The sequence below is a fragment of the Salmo salar genome, chromosome 05 (assembly GCF_965601325.2).
Source record: "Salmo salar chromosome 05, fSalSal1, whole genome shotgun sequence".
Lineage (NCBI taxonomy): Eukaryota > Metazoa > Chordata > Actinopteri > Salmoniformes > Salmonidae > Salmo > Salmo salar.
The window spans coordinates 77,405,185-77,425,418 of record NC_138295.1 but is presented as its reverse complement, the minus strand read 5'-3'; the positions used below and the strand labels follow the sequence as shown (position 1 = coordinate 77,425,418).

The 20,234-nt window shown below is 41.1% G+C and overlaps 1 long non-coding RNA gene across 1 annotated transcript; it reads left to right on the top strand.

Moving 5' to 3' along the window:
- Positions 1-5,509: 5,509 nt before the first annotated feature.
- On the top strand, positions 5,510-19,831 carry LOC106574635 (uncharacterized). Its single transcript, XR_014392418.1, has 2 exons — positions 5,510-15,567; positions 15,830-19,831. It is a non-coding gene; the product is annotated as an uncharacterized LOC106574635 (long non-coding RNA).
- Positions 19,832-20,234: the final 403 nt, after the last annotated feature.

Below are 20,234 nucleotides of genomic sequence, written 5' to 3'. Positions count from 1 at the left end.
TACAACTGCGACCTGGCCAAGATAAAGCAAAGCAGTGCGACACAAACAACAACACAGAGTTACACATGGAATAAACAAGCGTACAGTCAATAACACAATAGAACAAAAAAAGAAAGTCTATGTACAGTGTGTGCAAATGGCGTGAGGAGGTAAGGCAATAAATAGGCACTAGTAACAAAGTAATTACAATTTAGCAAATTAACACTGGAGTGATAGATGAGAAGATGATGACGTGCAAATAGAAATACTGGTGTGCAAAAGAGCAGAAAAGTAAATAAAAACAATATGGGGATGAGGTAGGTAGATTGGGTGGGCTATTTATAGACGGGCTATGTACAGCTGCAGCGATCGGTTAGCTGCTTCGATAGCTGATGTTTAAAGTTAGTGAGGGAAATATAAGTCTCCAGCTTCAGCGATTTTTGCAATTCGTTCCAGTCATTGGCAGCAGAGAACTGGAAGGAAAGGTGGCCAAAGGACGTGTTGGCTTTGGGGATGACCAGTGAGATATACCTGCTAAATCAAATCAAATCAAATGTTATTTGTCATTTACACATGGTTAGCAGATACTGTTGGGGCTAGGGGGCAGTATTTGCACGGCCGGATAAAAAACGTACCGATTTATCCTTTTCCGGAAACGAGAATATGCATATAATTACTAGATGACCTGTGTAGTGCTGATCCAGGTGTGTCTTCTCTGCCGTGCTGTATGACCTGTGTAGTGCTGATCCAGGTGTGTCTTCTCCGTGCTGTATGACCTGTGTAGTGCTGATCCAGGTGTGTCTTCTCTTCCGTGCTGTATGACCTGTGTAGTGCTGATCCAGGTGTGTCTTCTCTTCCGTGCTGTATGACCTGTGTAGTGCTGATCCAGGTGTGTCTTCTCTTCCGTGCTGTATGGCCTGGGCTACTCAGGTGAGTTTTAAATAATAAAGGTTGCTTGCATTCATAGAAACAACCACACCCACCCCTGCATCATAACAGCACCAACTATTAGATTGATGCCAGTAATAAGACTCATGGAATGCCACTCAACCTGACTCATGGAATGCCCCTCGACTGTAAGTCAGACAGTTACATGAGTTTTGTTTCATTTGAGTTTCTATTTCTAATCCCAGTTTTGAATGACTACCTTTACATTTGCTCAAACAAAATATATGTTATTGTTGAAGTAGAAATGACTGCCAATGTCATCATATATATATATATATTTCAAAACAACATCTCACTTGTATGTCTCTTAAACCTTTACAAGAAATGCAATCTGGAGAATTACATTTGTCTCTCTATTTGACATTCCATTGTAAGGTGTTAGATATAATTGATGCATCCTTTGTTTTGATGAGGTGGGGGCATGTGCATTTTATAATGTTTAGTTCTTTTTTTGTCCTCATTTCGGAGTTAATGAATGTCTCCGAGGACAAATTACATAAGTTCAGTGAAGTGGTGAAGTTAGAGCAGGATGTACTAGATAACAGGGTTATGGTCTTCATTATGATTCAATGAACTGTCTTGAGGTCATTTCTACTTCACAAAGCTCTCATGTGTTTGGTCAGTCTGTACAGGAACAATGGAGGACTACTGTGTCTTAAGTGTTAAATGTCCTTTTGTGATTCCCTTTACTGATTACAGTGGAAATGTTGGTGTGTCATCCCTGTCATGCTGTATTACCAGTGATACTCAGATCACTTTAAATATGAAAGCTTGTATGCATTTATAAAAACAGCCACACCCACAGCTGCATCATCAAATACGTTTTATTGCAATTTTTATAAAATGTAAAGCCACATTATAGTAATTTATATGTTTATGTTTCTGAAACCTATAGAAGAAATGCAATCATGAATAACCATTGGTGTAAAGTACTTAAGTAAAATACTATAAAGCACTTCCTGTTTAGAATCTTCTAAGGTTTTGGCCTGCCATATGAGTTCTGTTATACTCACAGACACCATTCAAACAGTTTTAGAAACTTTAGGGTGTTTTCTATCCAAATCTACTAATTATATGCATATTCTAGTTTCTGGGCAGGAGTAGTTACCAGATTAACCTCTTGGCGTTCCCCTAGGATAGGGGGCGCTAAAGCGATTTTAGAAAAAAATTAGTGCCCATTTTAAACGGCCTCCTACTCAAACTCAGAAGCTAGGATATGCATATAATTAATACTTGTGGATAGAAAACACTCTAAAGTTTCTAAAACTGTTTGAATGGTGTCTGTGAGTATAACATAACTCATATGGCAGGCCAAAACCTGAGAAGATTCCATACAGGAAGTGCCCTGTCTGACAATTTCTGGTCCTTCTGAGTTATCTCCATCGAAAATACAGTATCTCTGCTGTTACGTGACAATTTCTAAGGCTTCCATTGGCTGTCTGAAGGCGCCAGAAAGTGGATTGGGGCGTCTGCTGTCTCTGGGCGAATAACTGCAGCAGATTTTGTGAGTGGTCAGGCTGAGGACAGTGACACTGGATATGCGCGTTCATGAGAATCCTCCATTTTTTCTTTCAGCCTTTGAATGAAAACAACGTCGCCCGGTTGGAATATTATCGCTATTTTACGAGAAAAATCGCATAAAAATGTATTTTAAACAGCGTTTGACATGCTTCTAAGTACGGTAATGGAATATTTTGAAAATTCTTGTCACGATATGCGCTCACGCGTCACCCTTTGGATAGGGACCTGAACGCACAAAAAAATGGAGATATTTGCACATAACTATGGATTATTTTGAACCAAAACTAAATTTCTTGTTGAAGTAGAAGTCCTGGGAGTGCATTCTGACGAAGAACAGCAAAGGTAATCCAATTTTTCTTATAGTAATTCTGAGTTTAGTGAGCGCCAAACTTGGTGGGTGTCAAATTAGCTAGCCTGTGATGGCCGAGCTATCTACTCAGAATATTGCAAAATGTGCTTTTGCCGAAAAGCTATTTTAAAATCTGAAGCATAAAGGAGTTCTGTATCTATAATTCTTAAAATAATTGTTATGTATTTTGTGAAGGTTAATCGTGAGTAATTTAGTAAATTCACCGGAAGTTTGCGGTGGGAATGCTAGTTCTGTAAATCACATGCTAATGTAAAAAGCTGGTTTTTGATATAAATATGAACTTGATTGAACAAAACATGCATGTATTGTATAACATAATGTCCTAGGAGTGTCATCTGATGAAGATCATCAAAGGTTAGTGCTGCATTTAGCTGTGGTTTTGGTTTTTGTGACATTATATGCTTGCTTTGAAAATGGCTGTGTGATTATTTTTGGATGGGTACTCTCCTGACATAATCTAATGTTTTGCTTTCGCTGTAAAGCCTTTTTGAAATCGGACAGTGTGGTTAGATTAACGAGAGTCTTGTCTTTCAAATGGTGTAAAATAGTCATATGTTTGAGAAATTGAAGTTATAGCATATTTAAGGTTTTTGTATTTCGCGCCACTCGATTCCACTGACTGTTGACTAGGTGGGACGCTCACGTCCCACCTAGCCCACGGAAGTTAATGCGAGGGTAGCGAAATGCTTGTGCTTCTAGTTCCGACCATGCAGTAATATCTAACAAGTAATCTAACCTAACAATTGCACAACAACTACCTCATATACACAAGTGTAAAGGAATGAATAAGAATATGTACATAAAAATATATGAATGAGTGATGGCCGAATGGCATAGGCAAAATGCAGTAGATGGTATAGAGTACAGTATATACATATGAGATGAGTAATGTAGGGTATGTAAACATTATATAGAGTGGCATTGCTTAAAGTGGCTAGTGATACATTTATTACATCAATTTAACCATTATTAAAGTGGCTAGAGTTGAGTCAGTATGGTGGCAACAGCCACTCAATGTTAGTGATGGCTGTTTAACAGTCTGATGGCCTTGAGATAGAAGCTGTTTTTCAGTCTCTCGGTCCCAGCTTTAATGCACCTGTACTGACCTCGCCTTCTGGGTGATAGCGGGGTGAAAAGGCAGTGGCTCGGGTGGTTGTTGTCCTCGATGATCTTTTTGGCATTCCTGTGACATCGGGTGGTGTAGGTGTCCTGGAGAGCAGGTAGTTTGCCCCCGGTGATGCGTTGTGCAGACCTCACTACCCTCTGGAGAGCCTTACGGTTGTGGGCGGAGCAGTTGCCATACCAGGCGGAGATACAGCCTGACAGGATGCTCTCGATTGTGCATCTGTAAAAGTTTGTGAGTGTTTTTGGTGACAAGCCGAATTTCTTCAGCCTCCTGAGGTTGAAGAGGCGCTGCTGCGCCTTCTTCACCACGCTGTCTGTGTGGGTGGACCATTTCAGTTTGTCCATGATGTGTACGCCGAGGAACTTAAAACCTTCCACCCTCTCCACTACTGTCCCGTCTATGTGGATAGGGGGCTACTCCCTCTGCTGTTTCCTGAAGTCCACGATCATCTCCTTTGTTTTGTTGACATTGAGTGTGAGGTTATTTTCCTGACACCACGCTCCGAGGGCCCTCACCTCCTCCCTGTAGGCCGTCTCGTCGTTGTTGGTAATCAAGCCTACCACTATAGTGTCGTAAACTTGATGATTGAGTTGGATGGGTGCATGTCCACGCAGTCGTGGGTGAACAGGGAGTACAGGAGAGGGCTGAGAACACACCCTTGTGGGGCCCCAGTGTTGAGGATCAGCGGGGTGGAGATGTTGTTACCTACCCTCACCACCTGGGGCCAGCCTGTCAGGAAGTCCAGGACCCAGTTGCACAGGGCGGGGTCAAGACCCAGGGTCTCGAACTTAATGACGAGTTTGGAGGGTACTATGGTGTTAAATGCTGAGCTGTAGTCGATGAACAGCATTCTTACCTAGGTATTCCTCTTGTCCAGATGGGTTAGGGCAGTGTGATTGCGTCGTCTGTAGACCTATTGGGGCGGTAAGCAAATTGGAGTGTGTCTAGGGTGTCAGGGAGTGTGGAGGTGATATGGTCCTTGACTCGTCTCTCAAAGCACTTCATGATGACGGAAGTGAATGCTACGGAGCGGTAGTCATTTAGCTCAGTTACCTTAGCTTTCTTGGGAACAGGAATAATGGTGGCCCTCTTGAAGCATGTGGGAACAGCAGACTGGGATAAGGATTGATTGAATATGTCCGTAAACACACCAGCCAGCTGGTCTGTGCATGCTCTGAGGACGCGGCTGGGGATGCCGTCTGGGCCTGCAGCGTTGCTAGGGTTAACACGTTTAAATGTTTTACTCACGTTGGCTGCAGTGAAGGAGAGCCCGCAGGTTTTGGTAGCGGGTTGTGTCAGTGGCACTGTATTGTCCTCAAAGTGGGAAAAGAAGTTGTTTAGTCTGTCTGGGCGCAAGAAATCGTGGTCCGCGACGGGGCTGGTTTTTCTTTTTGTAGTCCGTGATTGACTGTAGACCCTGCCACATACCTTTCGTGTCTGAGCCGTTGAATTGCGACTCCACTTTGTCTCTATACTGACACTTAGCTTGTTTGATTGCCTTGCGGAGGGAATAGCTACACTGTTTGTATTCGGTCATGTTTCCGGTCACCTTGCCCTGATTAAAAGCAGTGGTTCGCGCTTTTAGTTTTGCGCGAATGCTGCCATCAATCCACGGTTTCTGGTTGGGGAATGTTTTAATAGACGCTGTGGGTACAACATCATCGAAGCACTTGCTAATAAACTCGCTCACCGAATCAGCATATTCATCAATGTTGTTGTTTGCCGCTATGCGGAACATATCCCAGTCCTCGTGATCGAAGCAATCTTGAAGCGTGGAATCCGATTGGTCGGACCAGCATTGAACAGACCTGAGCGTGGGTGTTTCCTGTTTTAGTTTCTGTCTATAGGCTGGGAGCAACAAAATGGGAGAGATGCTTGTTTCTGTCGGCGCGATGCGTGATGAAACCAGGTGGCTGTACCGACTCCGATAGCGTGTCTCGAGTGAGCCATGTTTCCATGAAACAAACAACGTTACAGTCTCTGATGTCTCTCTGGAATGCAACCCTTGCGCGGATTTCGTCTACCTTGTTGTCAAGAGACTGGACATTGGCGAGTAGTATGCTCGGGAACGGTGCGCGATGTACCCGTATACGGAGCATGACCAGAAGACCGCTCCGTCTGCCCCTTCTGCGGCGCCGTTGTTTTGGGTCGCCGGCTGGGATCCGATCCATTGTCCTGAGTGGTGGGCCAAACAGAGGATCCGCTTCTGGAAAGTCGTATTCCTGGTCGTAATGTTGGTGAGTTGACGTTGCTCTTATATCCAATAGTTCCTCCCGACTGTATGTAATAAAACCTACGATTTCCTGGGGTAACAATGTAAGAAATAACACAGTAAAAAACAAAATACTGCATTGTTTCCTAGGAACGCGAAGCGAGGCGGCCATCTCTGTCGGCGCCGGAAGTTACAGTAGAGCGCCTGCTACGGGTGGGTGTTGTCATCGTGACCAGTGAGCTGAGATAAGGCGGAGCTTTACCTAGCATAAACTTATAGATGACCTGGAGCCAGTGGGTCTGGCGACGAATATGTAGCGAGGGCCAGCCGACTAGAGCATACAGGTCGCAGTGGTGGGTGGTATAAGGGGGTTTGGTAACAAAACGGATGGCACTGTGATAGATTGCATCCAGTTTTCTGAGTAGAGTATTGGAAGCTATTTTGTAAATTACATCGCCGAAGTCGAGGATCGGTAGGATGGTCAGTTTTACGAGGGTATGTTTGGCGACGTGAGTGAAGGAGGCTTTGTTGTGAAATAGTAAGCCGATTCTAGATTTAATTTTGGATTGGAGATGTTTGATGTGAGTCTGGAAGGAGATTTTACAGTCTAGCCAGACACCTAGGTATTTGTAGTTGTCCACATATTCTAAGTTAGAACATATATAAAGTTAGATAGAAGAACAAAGGATGCATACAGCTTGTACGATTCAAGGCCATGTCTTCAGAATATACAATTTCCCACCACAGTGGTATTGTTTCTCACCTTGATTACTCTAATTTCTCTCTCTCTGTGCACCTACATTGTAAACCTTCATTAATAGGCTAAGTTGTAGCAGCCTCGTGATGGGTACAGGTAAAATTTGGAGTATTATTTAGTAGCCTTAACCTATTGATGTTACATTGCGCTGGGTGAATGGAATATATGAATGACAGTTTTATTTATTTTTTATTTAACCTTTATTTAACCAGGAAGGGCTCATTGAGATTTGAAATCTCTTTTTCAAGAGCGTCCTGTCCAAGATAGGCAGCACCAAGTCATTACACAATTACAGACAGACGACTTGAAAAACTACCGGTAATCTAGTAAAAAACCATAGAATTCACAAGAGTATAACAAAATCATAAAAAATCTATTTAAAAACATTGACAGGTCAGGGAATCAGCCTCAAAATCCTTCATCAATGATTTAAAAACACCAATCGGGACAATTTCTTCCAGTTTAAAGTATTTTGTAAGGCTTTCCAAGCCGTTGGCGCAGAGTACATAAAAGCCCTTTTACCAAATTCAGTTCAGACATTTGGAACAGTTAGCAGGATAAAGTCCAGCAAACGAAGAGAGTATCCACCACATGTCTGATCAATAAAAATGCCCAAATAAAATGGTAGTAAACCCAAAAGGCTTTGTAAATAAAAGTATACCAGTGACTGAGCCTACGAGTGACTAGAGAAGGCCAGCCAACCCTGGTATATAAAGTACAGTGGTGCGTAAGGGTTTTGCAGTTTAAAATAAATCTCAATGCTCCATGGTAAAGGTGTCAATTGATCTCAAACACTGAGTGGAAGCATTCATATATAAAATATACCCATAGTCTAGTATAGGCATACATTTAGCTGATACTAGCCTCTTTCTGGCTTCAAAAGAAAAACAGGCCTTATTCCTAAAATAAAATCCCAACTTCAGCTTCAATTTTTTTGTAAGTTGTTGAATATGCAATTTAAAATAGAGGCCGTCATCACTTAAAATTCCAAGATATTTATAGGAGGTTACAGTCTCAATCTCATTGCCCTGACAGGTAGTAAGTAATATGTGAAATGTGCTGTAATAGAAATAAGGCCATGCTCCTAAAAAAAATTATTGTCCTTCCTCATAAATGGCATGGATGACACGTTTGTCACAAATCATACATGCTCTTTAGGACTGGTTCTGGTGTTTGACCTTCACTCACTGTTCTGGGTTTGTGGCCTGGTGGCAAAGGGATAGTTTTATGTGTGGTAATACTAAGCCCAGAGTCTTCTCTGAATTTAAGTAGTACTGTAAAGGGATAGTTTTATCTGTGGTAATGCTGAGCCCAGAGTCTTCTCTGAATTTTAGTAGTACTGTAAAGGGATAGTTTTATCTGTGGTAATGCTAAGCCCAGAGTCTTCTATGAATTTAAAGAGTACAGCTGCCACAGTTGGCAATTCCTTTTCATCCATGTGTATCAGACAACACCGTCTGAAGTACCACACACTGGGTATCTTAGCTTGATCATTAATCTTGTATTGCAAATTCTTCAGCCATAAGGCAAGTAGATTTTGGGTGAGGGGACAGTCATGCCTCAACCATCTCTTGTCACATCAACGATTTGTGGGAGCTGAAGCATGATCGACAACTGGAAGAAACTTTAACCAGATGGGAAAGTCATAAGAAAGCACTTCCCTTAAATCCCTAGAGTCGATCAAAATCTGTCTGTTTAAGATATCTCTTTTTTTGCATTGGATACGTCTCAATCCACCGCATGCGCCGATGTCGCACTTCCATATCTGCGGTAAAAGGTGGCAGAGCTACAGCAGTGTTTGTCAGACCATGAGACATCCCAAAAATTGGTCTTCTCATGAAAACGTCTGCAGGGCCAGAATGGTTTGGCCTACAAAATATCATGACACTTCTATAGAAAGATGAAACACTCACGAACACGATGGTGTTCTCCCGGACTCGTCTGAAGTCGATACTGCCCATCTGCCAACTTCTGTCTGTAGTCTCCAAACAGTTTGGGCTACACACTAATAGATCAAAGCCCTCTATGGAAAGGTGTCTCTCACAACCATGTACATGTTGGCTGGTTTACTCTAGGATGAACAAAAGCCTCACAAGTCTTGTCTGAAGGTCCACGGTACCAGTTTAAAAAATGAATGGAAGTATACAGTGCATTCGGAAAGTATTCAGACCCTTGACTTTTTCCCCAAAAAATTACGTTACAGCCTTATTCTAAAATTGATTAGATATTTTCTTTTCACTCATCAATCCACACACAATACCCCATAATAACAAAGAAAAAACATTTATTTTAATTTTAGCAAATTTATAACAAATAAAAACTGAAATATCACATTTACGTAAGCATTCAGACCCTTTACTCTGTACTTTTCGGAAGCACCTTTGGCAGCGATACAGACTTGAGTCTTCTTGGGTATGACACTACCTGTATTTGGGGAGTTTCTTCTCTGCAGATCCTCTCAATCTCGGTCAGTTTGGTTGGGGAGTGTCGCTGAACAGCTATTTTCAGGTCTCTCCAGAGATGTTAGATCAGATTTCAAGTCCGGGCTCTGGCTGGGACACTTAAGGACATTCAGAGACTAGTCCCAAAGCCACTCCTGCGTTGTCTTGGCTGTGTGCTTAGGGTCATTGTCTTGTTGGAAGGTGAACCTTCATCCCAGTCTTAGGTCCTGAGTGCTCTGGCGCAGGTTTTCTCTGTTCTTTGCTCCGTTCATCTTTCCCTCGATCCTGACTAGTCTCCCAGTCCCTGCCGCTGAAAAACATCCCCACAGCATGATGCTGCCACTGTAGGGATGATATTGGCCAGGTGATGAGTGGTACCTGGTTTCCTCCAGATGTGACACTTGGCATTCAGGCGAAAGAGTTCAATCTCGGTTTCATCAGAACAGAGAATCTTGTTTCTCGTGGTCTGAGAGTCCTTTAGGTGCCTTTTGTCAAACTCCAAGAGAGCTATTTTTCTAATATATTTTATTTAACCTTTATTTAACTAGGCAAGTCAGTTGAGCACAAATTATTATTTTCAACGACGGCCTAGGAACACTGCCTTAACAGCCTTGTTCAGCATGACAGATTTTTACATTGTCAGCTCGGGGATTCGATCTTGCAACCTTTCGGTTACAAGTCCAACGCTCTAACCACTAGGCTACCTGCCGTCCCAAGAGAGCTATCATGTGCCTTTTACTAAGGAGTGGCTTCTACCATAAAATCCTGATTGGTGGAGTGCTGCAGTGGTGGTTGTCCTTCTGGAAGGTTCTCCCATCTCCACAGAGGAACTCTGGAGCTCTGGGGGTTTTTGGTCACCTCCCTGACCAACGCCCTTCTCCCCTGATTGCTCAGTTTGGCCGGGCAGTCAGATCTGTGAAGAGTCTTGTTGGGTCCAAACTTCTTCAATTTAAGAATGATAGACACCACTATTTTCTTGGGGACCTTCAATGATGCAGACATTTTTTGCTACCCTTCCCCAGTTCTGTGCCTTGACACAATCCTGTCTCGGAGCTATAAGGACCATTCCTTCGACCTCATGCCTTGGTTTTTGCTCTGACATGCACTGTTAACTGTGGGACCTAATATAGACAGGTGTGTGCCTTTCCAATTCATGTCCAATCAACTGAATTTACCACAGGTGGACATCGGCAAAACATCTCAAGGATGATCAAAGGAAACAGGATGCACCTGAGCTCAATTTCGAGTCTCATAGCAAAGGGTCTGAATACTTATGTAAATAAGGTATTTCTGTTTTTTATTTTTAGTAAGAAATGTATAAAACGTTTTTTTACGCTTTGTCATTATGGGGTATTGTGTGTAGATTGATATTTGTTTTTTTACTTAATCCATTTTAGAATAAGGCTGTAACGTAACAAAATGTGGAAAAAGGGAAGGGGTCTGAATACTTTCCGAATGCACTGTATGCCTCAGTGTTCAGTATGAAGAAAGTTAGAGGTAGTTTTGCGAGCCAATGCTAACTACTGGAAGTCTATGGGTATCTGATAGCTATCCACACTTTCATCTGATACTTGGCATTTTGCCCAAATCCCGATGTATCCATGTAAAGCCAGATTATAGTTGAAGTTGGAAGTTTACAAACACTTAGTTTGGAGTCATTAAAACTCGTTTTTCAACCACTCCACAAATTTCTTGTTAACAAACTATAGTTTTGGCAAGTCAGTTAGGACATCTACTTTGTGCATGACACAAGACATTTTTCCAACACTTGTTTACAGACAGATTATTTAACTTATAATTCACTGTATCACAATTCCAGTGGGTAAGAAGTTTACATACACTAAGTTGACTGTGCCCTTAACCAGCTTGGAAAATTCCAGAAAATGATGTCATGGCTTTACAAGCATCTGATAGGCTAATTTACATAATTTGAGTAAATTGGAGGTGTACCTGTGGATGTATTTCAAGGCATACCTTCAAACTCAGTGCCTCTTTGCTTGACATCATGGGAAAATTGAAAGAAATCAGCCAAGGCCTCTGTAGACCTTCACAAGTCTGGTTCATCCTTGGGAGCAATTTCCAAATGCCTGAAGGTACCACTTTCATCTGTACAAACAATAGCACGGAAGTATAAACACCATGGGACCACGCAGCCGTCATACCGCTCAGGAAGGAGAAGCGTTCTGTCTCCTAGAGATGACTTCGGTGCAAAAAGTGCAAATCAATCCCAGAACAACAGCAAAGGACCTTGTGAAGATGCTGGAGGAACAGGTACAAAAGTATCTATGTCCACAGTAAAACAAGTCTTATATCGACATAACCTAAATCGCCGCTCAGCAAGGAAGAAGCCACTGCTCCAAAACCGCCATAAAAAAGCCAAACTACGGTTTGCAACTGCACATGGGGACGAAGATCGTACTTTTTGGGGAAATGTCCTCTGGTCTGATGAAAGAAAAATAGAACTGTTTGGCCATAATGACCATCGTTATGTTTGGAGGAAAAAGGGGAGACTTGCAAGCCGAAGAACACCATCCCAAACGTGAAGCACGGGGGTGGCAGCATCATGTTGTGGGGGTGCTTTGCTGCAGGAGGGACTGGTGAAATTCACAAAATAGATGGCATCATGAGGCGGGAAAATGATGTGGATATATTCAAGCAACATCTCAGTCAGGAAGTTAAAGCTTGATCGCAAATGGGTCTTCCAAATGGACAATGACCCCAAGCATACTTCCAAAGTTGTCGAAAAATGGCTTAATGACAACAAAGTCAAGTTTTGGAGTGGCCATCACAAAGCCCTGACCTCAATCCCATAGAACATTCGTGGGCAGAACTGAAAAGGCGTGTGCGAGCAAGGAGGCCTAAAATACTGACTCAGTTACACCAGCTCTGTCAGTAGGAATGGGCCAAAATTCACCGAAATTATTGTGGGAAGATTGTGGCAGGCTACACGAAACATTTGACCCAAGTTAAACAATTTAAAGGGTAATGCTACCAAATACTAATTGAGTACTTCTGACCCATTGGGAATGTGATGAAAGAAATAAAACCTTAAATAAATAATTCTCTCTACTATTATTCTGACATTTCACATTCTTAAAATAAAGTGGTGATCCTAACTGACCTAAGACAGGGAATTTTTACGAGGATCAAATGTCAGAATTGTGAAAAACTGAGTTTAAATGTATTTGGCTAAGGTGTATGTAAACTTCCGACTTCATCTGTATTTGTCTATGCTTCTAATACTTATAGAAGAAATGTCATCAGGAACATTTAATAGATATTTCCTATGCATTTCTCTTTACAGTGTGCAAAATGTGTGCATTAACATATTCCAAATAAGCCATTCTTCTTTAATGTGCTTCTTCTTGAGCCACTCCTTTGTTGCCTTGGCCGTGTGTTTCCATGACCCATTTTCAATGCCCTGGCTGAGGGAAGGAGGTTCTCACCCAAGATTTGACGGTACATGGCCCCATCCATCGTCCCTTTGATGCAGTGAAGTTGTCCTGTCCCCTTAGCAGAAAAACACCTCCAAAGCATAATGTTTCCACCTCCATGTTTGACGGTGGAGAGGGTGTTCTTGGGGTCATAGGCAGCATTCCTCCTCCTCCAAACACGGCGAGTTGAGTTGATGCCAAAGAGCTCTATTTTGGTCTCATCTGACCACAACACTTTCACCTGTTGTCCTCTGAATCATTCAGATGTTCATTGGCAAACTTCAGACGGGCATGTATATGTGCTTTCTTGAGCAGGGGGACCTTGCGGGCGCTGCAGGATTTCAGTCCTTCACGGCGTAGTGTGTTACCAATTGTTTTCTTGGTGACTATGGTCCCAGCTGCCTTGAGATCATTGACAAGATCCTCCCGTGTAGTTCTGGGCTGATTCCTCACCGTTCTCATGATCATTGCAACTCCACGAGGTGAGATCTTGCATGGAGCCCCAGGCCGAGGGATATTGACAGTTCTTTTGTGTTTCTTCCATTTGCGAATAATCGCACCAAATGTTGTCACCTTCTCACCAAGCTGCTTGGCGATGGTCTTGTAGCTCATTCCAGCCTTGTGAAGGTCTACAATCTTGTCCCTGACATCCTTGGAGAGCTCTTTGGTCTTGGCCATGGTGGAGAGTTTGGAATCTGATTGCTTCTGTGGACAGATGTCTTTTTTACAGGTAACAAGCTGCGGTTAGGAGCACTCCCTTTCAGAGTGTGCTCCTAATCTCAGCTCGTTACCTGTATAAAAGACACCTGGGAGCCAGAAATCTTTCTGATTGAGAGGGGGTCAAATACATATTTCCCTCATTAAAATGCTAATAATTTTATAAAATTTTTGACATGAGTTTTTCTGGATCTTTTTGTTGTTATTCTGTCTCTCACTGTTCAAATAAACCTACCATTAAAATTATAGACTTATCATTTCTTTGTAAGTGGGTAAACGTACAAAATCAGCAGGGGATCAAATACTTCCCCCCCCCCCCACTGTACATCCAGCGGTGGAAAAAGTACCCAATTCTCAGACTTGAGTAAATGTAAAAATACTTCAATAGAAAATGACTCATTAAAAGTGAGTCACTCAGTAAAATATTGCTTGAGTAAAAGTAAAAAATTATTTGATTTTATACATACTTAAGTTCCCTGTAGCTCAGTTGGTAGAGCATGGCGTTTGCAACGCCAGGGTTGTGGGTTCGATTCCCACGGGGGGCCAGCACAGGAAGAAAAAAAAAAAAACGAAATTGTATGAAATGTATGCATTCACTACTGTAAGTCGCTCTGGATAAGAGTGTCTGCTAAATGACTAAAATGTAGAAATGTAAAAAAATGTAAGTATCAAAAGTAAATGTAATCACTAAAATATACTTAAGTATCAAAAGTAAAAATATAAATCATTTCGAATTTCTTATATTAAGCAAACCAGACAGCACAATTTCTGTTTTTTTTTATATATTATGGAAAGCCAGGGGCATACTCCAACACTCAGATATAATTTACAAACAAAGCATGTGTGTTTAGTGAGTCAGCCAGAGCAGAGGCAGTAGGGATGACCAGGGATATTCTTTTGATAAGTGCGTGAATTGGACCATTTTCCTGTCCTGCTAAGCATTCAACATGTAACGAGTACTTTTGGGTGTCAGGGAAAATGTATGAGTAAAAAGCACATTGTTTTCTTCAGGAATGTAGTGAAGTAAAAGTAACAGTTGTCAAAAATATAAATAGTAAAGTACAGATACCCAAAAATACCCTTTAAAGTATTTTTACTTAAGTACTTTACACCACTGTATGAATCAAATAATACAGTAATAATTGTACGTGTTTGTAACATGTTCAATGCATTATCCAGTTCTATACAACTAATTGAATATAAATGTATAAATCCAGTATATAAATGTCACTGAACCTGTGCCATTTTTCAGGAAACAACAATCTGAATCAAAAATAGTAATCCAGTTATCAGGTAAATTTGGCACTACTGAATTTATATGAAAATAATGGTAATTTGTCCTCAAGTGTTCATACGCAATTCTCAGAAGATATTCCTTACCTCTCAAAGCAAGACACACAACAACAACGAAATTCCCCCTTCCCCCGTCGTGCCTAAGAACAGCCCTTAGCCGTGGTACAGTATATTGGCCCTATGCCACACGCCCTCATGCCTTATTGCTTGATTACACAGTGGAAGCTCAAATAGTGAGACAAATCAATTCTTATAAAATGTAAGAGATATACAAGTAAGATGTTTTATAAAATATCATAATGAGATTTCAATAAAAAATAATTGTTTGATTACATTTTTAGTAAATTCCTACTTCAACAATAACATATAATTCGCTTGATCAAAATTAAAGGTAGTGATTCAAAACCTTGATTGGAAATGGAAATTCAAATGAACTACGTAGCTCTGTTTTACGGGAGGCATTACATAAGTCTTATCAATGACATCGATCTAGAGATAGGTGCTGGTATGACACCGAGGTGGGTGTAGATGTTTGTATGGATGCAGGCATTTATTTACATGTATACATAGACTCACCTGAGTATCAGAGGTCATACAGAGAAGACACACCTGGATCAGCACTACACAGGTCATACAGCCCAGCAGAGAAGACACACCTGGATCAACACTACACAGGTCATACAGCACAGCAGAGAAGACACACCTGGATCAGCACTACACAGGTCATACAGCACAGCAGAGAAGACACACCTGGATCAGCACTACACAGGTGAGGTTATTATACATTTTTTAAATGTGTTGGTGACATAACTGTGAAGAACTATACTATTATTACATGTATATGATGGTGAACGGCAGATAATCAGAGATTCATCTTTAAGCCTTGTTTTTAAAAATAATATTCTGGAAAAAAGTTGTGTTAAATCTGCGTTTATGCAAATACATGCTGAATCTGGCTGAATCTTTTGGTTAGAAGTAGGAAAGTCTGATTTAAAGCAGCTTATTATGAACTCAATATCTTTCTGTTTTAGAATCCAACCTAGGAACACCAATGGCAAGAACTATGGCAAAATATACAGGAAAAAGTCTCTCAATCATCACCTGGAATATTTGTGGTGTTAAACCCACAAAACGCAGCCCAAATAAATGTATTGATATAATGAAGTGTGGCAGGAATGGTGACATAATCTTCCTTCAAGAAACTCACATTGGACCTAACTGCTATAAAGTGATGGAAAGACATGGATGGGAAGAGATGAAAATACATTGGAGCTCTTACTTTACAGTTTACTCTCCGAATAGCAAAGGAGTGGCCATACTGGTGAATAAAAAACTAAAACCACACTATGAGTACATCTGCCATGATGAAGATTACGCTGGTGGCTACATTGTGCTGTTCTGTCACATGTATGGTCAACTCTTCACGCTCGTGAACGTGTACAATCATAAAGAAGACAAGCAAGTACTGGGGAGGCTGTCTCAGTATCTTCAGGAGATGAAGATCGGAACTTTCGTGATTGGGGGGGATTTCAACACAGTTTTGGACCTTGACTTTGACAATCGTACAGCATCTGAACATAAACGGCACACATCCCTACGACCTCTCCTGCAGAGTTTCATTTCCTCACTGAACCTCCAAGACACATGGGCAAGACTACACCCAACAGAAGAAGCCTTCACTCATTCTCAGAACACCAGCCACTCCCGGATAGATATGTTCTTCATGCATCAGGACAAAGCCCCATTTGCCCAGAGCTGTGAGATTCACACTGACTCAGGGATTTCAGATCACAACCCTGTGTCTCTGAAGATCCATGTTCCTAAAATAGGAAGTACGTTAACAGATGTTCATCAAAAGCTGAGGAAGTTGGGCGATGGTGAACTAAAATACAAGACCAAATTAGATAGAAGAGCAGGACAAATCAGTGGGGCAGAAGTCCTTGTGGCAATGAAATCCCTGACCGACTCATCAAATGGACCAAGGGAAGGGGACCTCATGGAAACAGAGACATTAAAGCATGAATACAATGAAATACTCAGCGGGAAGAGACAAATACCTGATGGATTCAATATGTCAGTTAACCGAGAGAAGAAAATATTTGCCACAATACTTGCCAACCGTCTGCAGATGTACCTAGAACCCTCGTTCACAAGAAGTATTAACATACCACCAAAGAGTTTGCCATACATAGTTTATCTGGGCAGGCAACCATTGATTAAGTCAAATTTCTTAAAAAAGGCACTGCTGTCCATTGACATTATTTCGTCTCCTCCTAGAGACTTCAAAATCCTAAAGCAGGTGCTTCCTCGGGACTTGGACATCTTGTGGAAGTTACTCCCAATGGTTGAAGGTTCCTCGGGTCACAAAATAAATCTACAGGATCAATGCCCCCTCACCCCAGCACTACTCCATCTGTGTCTGAAGTACATGGAGCACAGAATCCAGAAGACAGGCACAGTCCTTAGTGTTAGCCGTCAAAGACTGAGTCTTTTTATACACATGGAACAAAAGAAACAGCCTTTGGTGTTCAAACTACTCTTTAAAATCAGAAAGGAGTCTGACCTGAGTTTTAAGGTATTTGAAGGTAACATCTTAAGTGGAAGATGGACATTCAAATTAAAGGAAACGTTCTCATAAAAATATTAGAGAAACTGTTATTGTTCTCTAAATGTGGATATTGCCTTCAGCTTCAAAATGAGAAAAACAAAATACCATGAAAATATAAGAAACATATATGGAACTACCTCCATGAAGTGTTGAACCAGTGCTCTCCATACTGCATGCTATGGGCTGTCATGACGTTGCCCTCTTTGGACACAGTGAGCACCATCCCCCTACCTCTGCACCATCTCTCTCTGTCTCCTACACCCAGGCTGCTGTGGTCAGAGAGGTCGTAAATTCCTGGAGGAGATTATCTCCTCATGGCCACAGTATAGAGAGAGAGTGAGTTTTCAGAGGGAACAAAGGAATTTCTTCCACCTCACAGAACTGGAGGTCCGAACAATATTTATGTTCTGGAGAATGTATAAAAGATCGGCGAAGAATCCAGCTACGAACTGGTCCATTTGGTACAATTTTGTGAAACTCATGAGAGACAATACGGCCACATTACCATAACACTGTTTATACAATAGCCTCAGTTATGAGGCTTACATCTAATTGTTGTATAAAATGAATGAGTAAAGATGATACTATTTGTGAAATGATGTGATGCTATGTAATGATGTTAATGTGAGAGAATTGTATTTCTGTTTAAAGTTTCACTAAGTCATTGGCACGCCCCCAGGAGCACAGACATGACCTGGCGTCATGAGACAGCCCTTTTCTATGTTCCGAATAAAACCCCCACCTGGGTTTTCTATCACCAGACCAGCTTACCTCGATAACGAGAGGGCCAAGGTTTGAGACCAGACCAGTACCTCTATCACAGAGGGAAATAAGGTTTAAGTAGATCGCTGAATCTTTTAACCATCCCACGTGGTTAAACTCTTAGACTATCGATACCGACAGAATAAGAACAAGTCTTTGATATTAAATTACTAGTCTGCAGCTAGGAATTCGGTATCATTGAATGCGAAGACCGACAACCCCCGAAACATTATTCTTTAATGACATGAATGAATGTCACTCTCAACTATCCATTCTAACCACGAGAGAGAGAGAGGGCGGACAAACTCTCCAACAGAAACAAACTTTTCAACAGAGATCCCAACGACACACTGAGCGTAAATATATATATTGATTGCAATTATTCCCGAATGAGTGAGCGTTCATGTGCAAAGGGTTAGCATTTCAATTGTTATAATTATCAACTTTGTAGTGTCTTTTATCTTTTGCGCCCTTCTCAGTCCCTTTGTCTAACAAGCCGCCATGCCGGTTTAGCCCACTAGGGCACATTCCCCTATAATTTCTTTGTAACCATTGTTTGTTTGTGTTATGCATTTCTGTGAGTACTTAGTTAGTAAATAAATGATTTTAAGACAATTGATGTATGGATGACTCATAGTGAAGACTGGGTTCGTGCAGATAACCAACAATTTACGACGTTTGGAATGAGACTAACGTGAGGTAAATAATAATTCATTAATCAGAAGACTAAGTGATCAGATCTTAAAAATCTGAAAATTATACTAGGAAAATTATAACTTTGTAATCTGAATATTTTCCTTGGTGCCCCGACGTCCTAGTTAATTAGTTACATGATTAAGTAGTTTAATCACGTAATAATAATTACAGAGAATTTTTGATAAAGATGAATCTTCAGTTTAATGATGCCAAAGACACGACAGGGCCCTGAGCGCCTGTTCAGTCATCTCCAGACCCATGGCTGGCTTCAGTCATCTCCAGACCCATGGCTGGCTTCAGTCATCTCCAGACCCATGGCTGGCTTCAGTCATCTCCAGACCCATGGCCAGTCAGCCAGCCAGACCCACACCACAACCCGGACTTGTGATACCGGAAGGGAAATCATACTCAACTACGAGAGATGGGATCGCAAAGGAAGTAAAGATGGAACCAAAGTGAAGGTCAAACCCAGAAACAATCCTACAGAGTCATCAAGTTAGATCATAAACAATCAAATAAGAGGAATTAGACTTCATATCCAGGGATATTGAATACCTGGCCCTATACATTACTACCTATATAAATGTAAATGTATTTTCAAAGGTATGGGTTATTTAGATGTAACTGTATCTTCATTTTTTTAAATCATATTGCTCTATTCATCGTTGATTATCTGTCTTGATAGGAATATAAATAACTACTGTACATATTATACTGTATAGATGTTTGAGGTAACCTATGATGTATGAAGGAGCATTACTCCCAGGAGTATGCAATGCCTCAGTCTTATCAGGGTTCTGCCAACTGTACATCAAATATAAACTCAACTCAATATTCTGTTGGGTTTCTCAGGTTACAATGGCCTTTCAAACCACAAGGTCATCTGAAGTCCCTGAGGTCTCATTATGAACATACTCCTATGCATTGTACATAATATGTCTTCCACAAATAAAGGTGTGTATTTGTATGTGTGTGTATTGTTTATATTTGTCATGATTTAGAACTTCCTGTAGTAAAACAAAAAAACACAAATGAAGACCAATAAACCATGAAAATTCAACAGTCTTATTGCAATCATTTTATTTTCTCGCCTTGTATAAAAGGGCTGATATTGCAGTTCACTCTTCATAGAAGATACTACATTTTTCACTAAAATGTGAAAAAGAAAAAACTAAAAACACAAAACAACATATTTTTCAGATGAATTGATCGCAACCAGATTAACACAACATGGTTCCAGACATCAGTGTTCACACCCCTGGAATAATCATTACATTCCTAAATAACCTGCTTAGACCAGACAAAATGATTTAAACGTCATTTAAAGTATATTGTTATCCAAATGTGTGAGTAAAGTAATACTACAGACT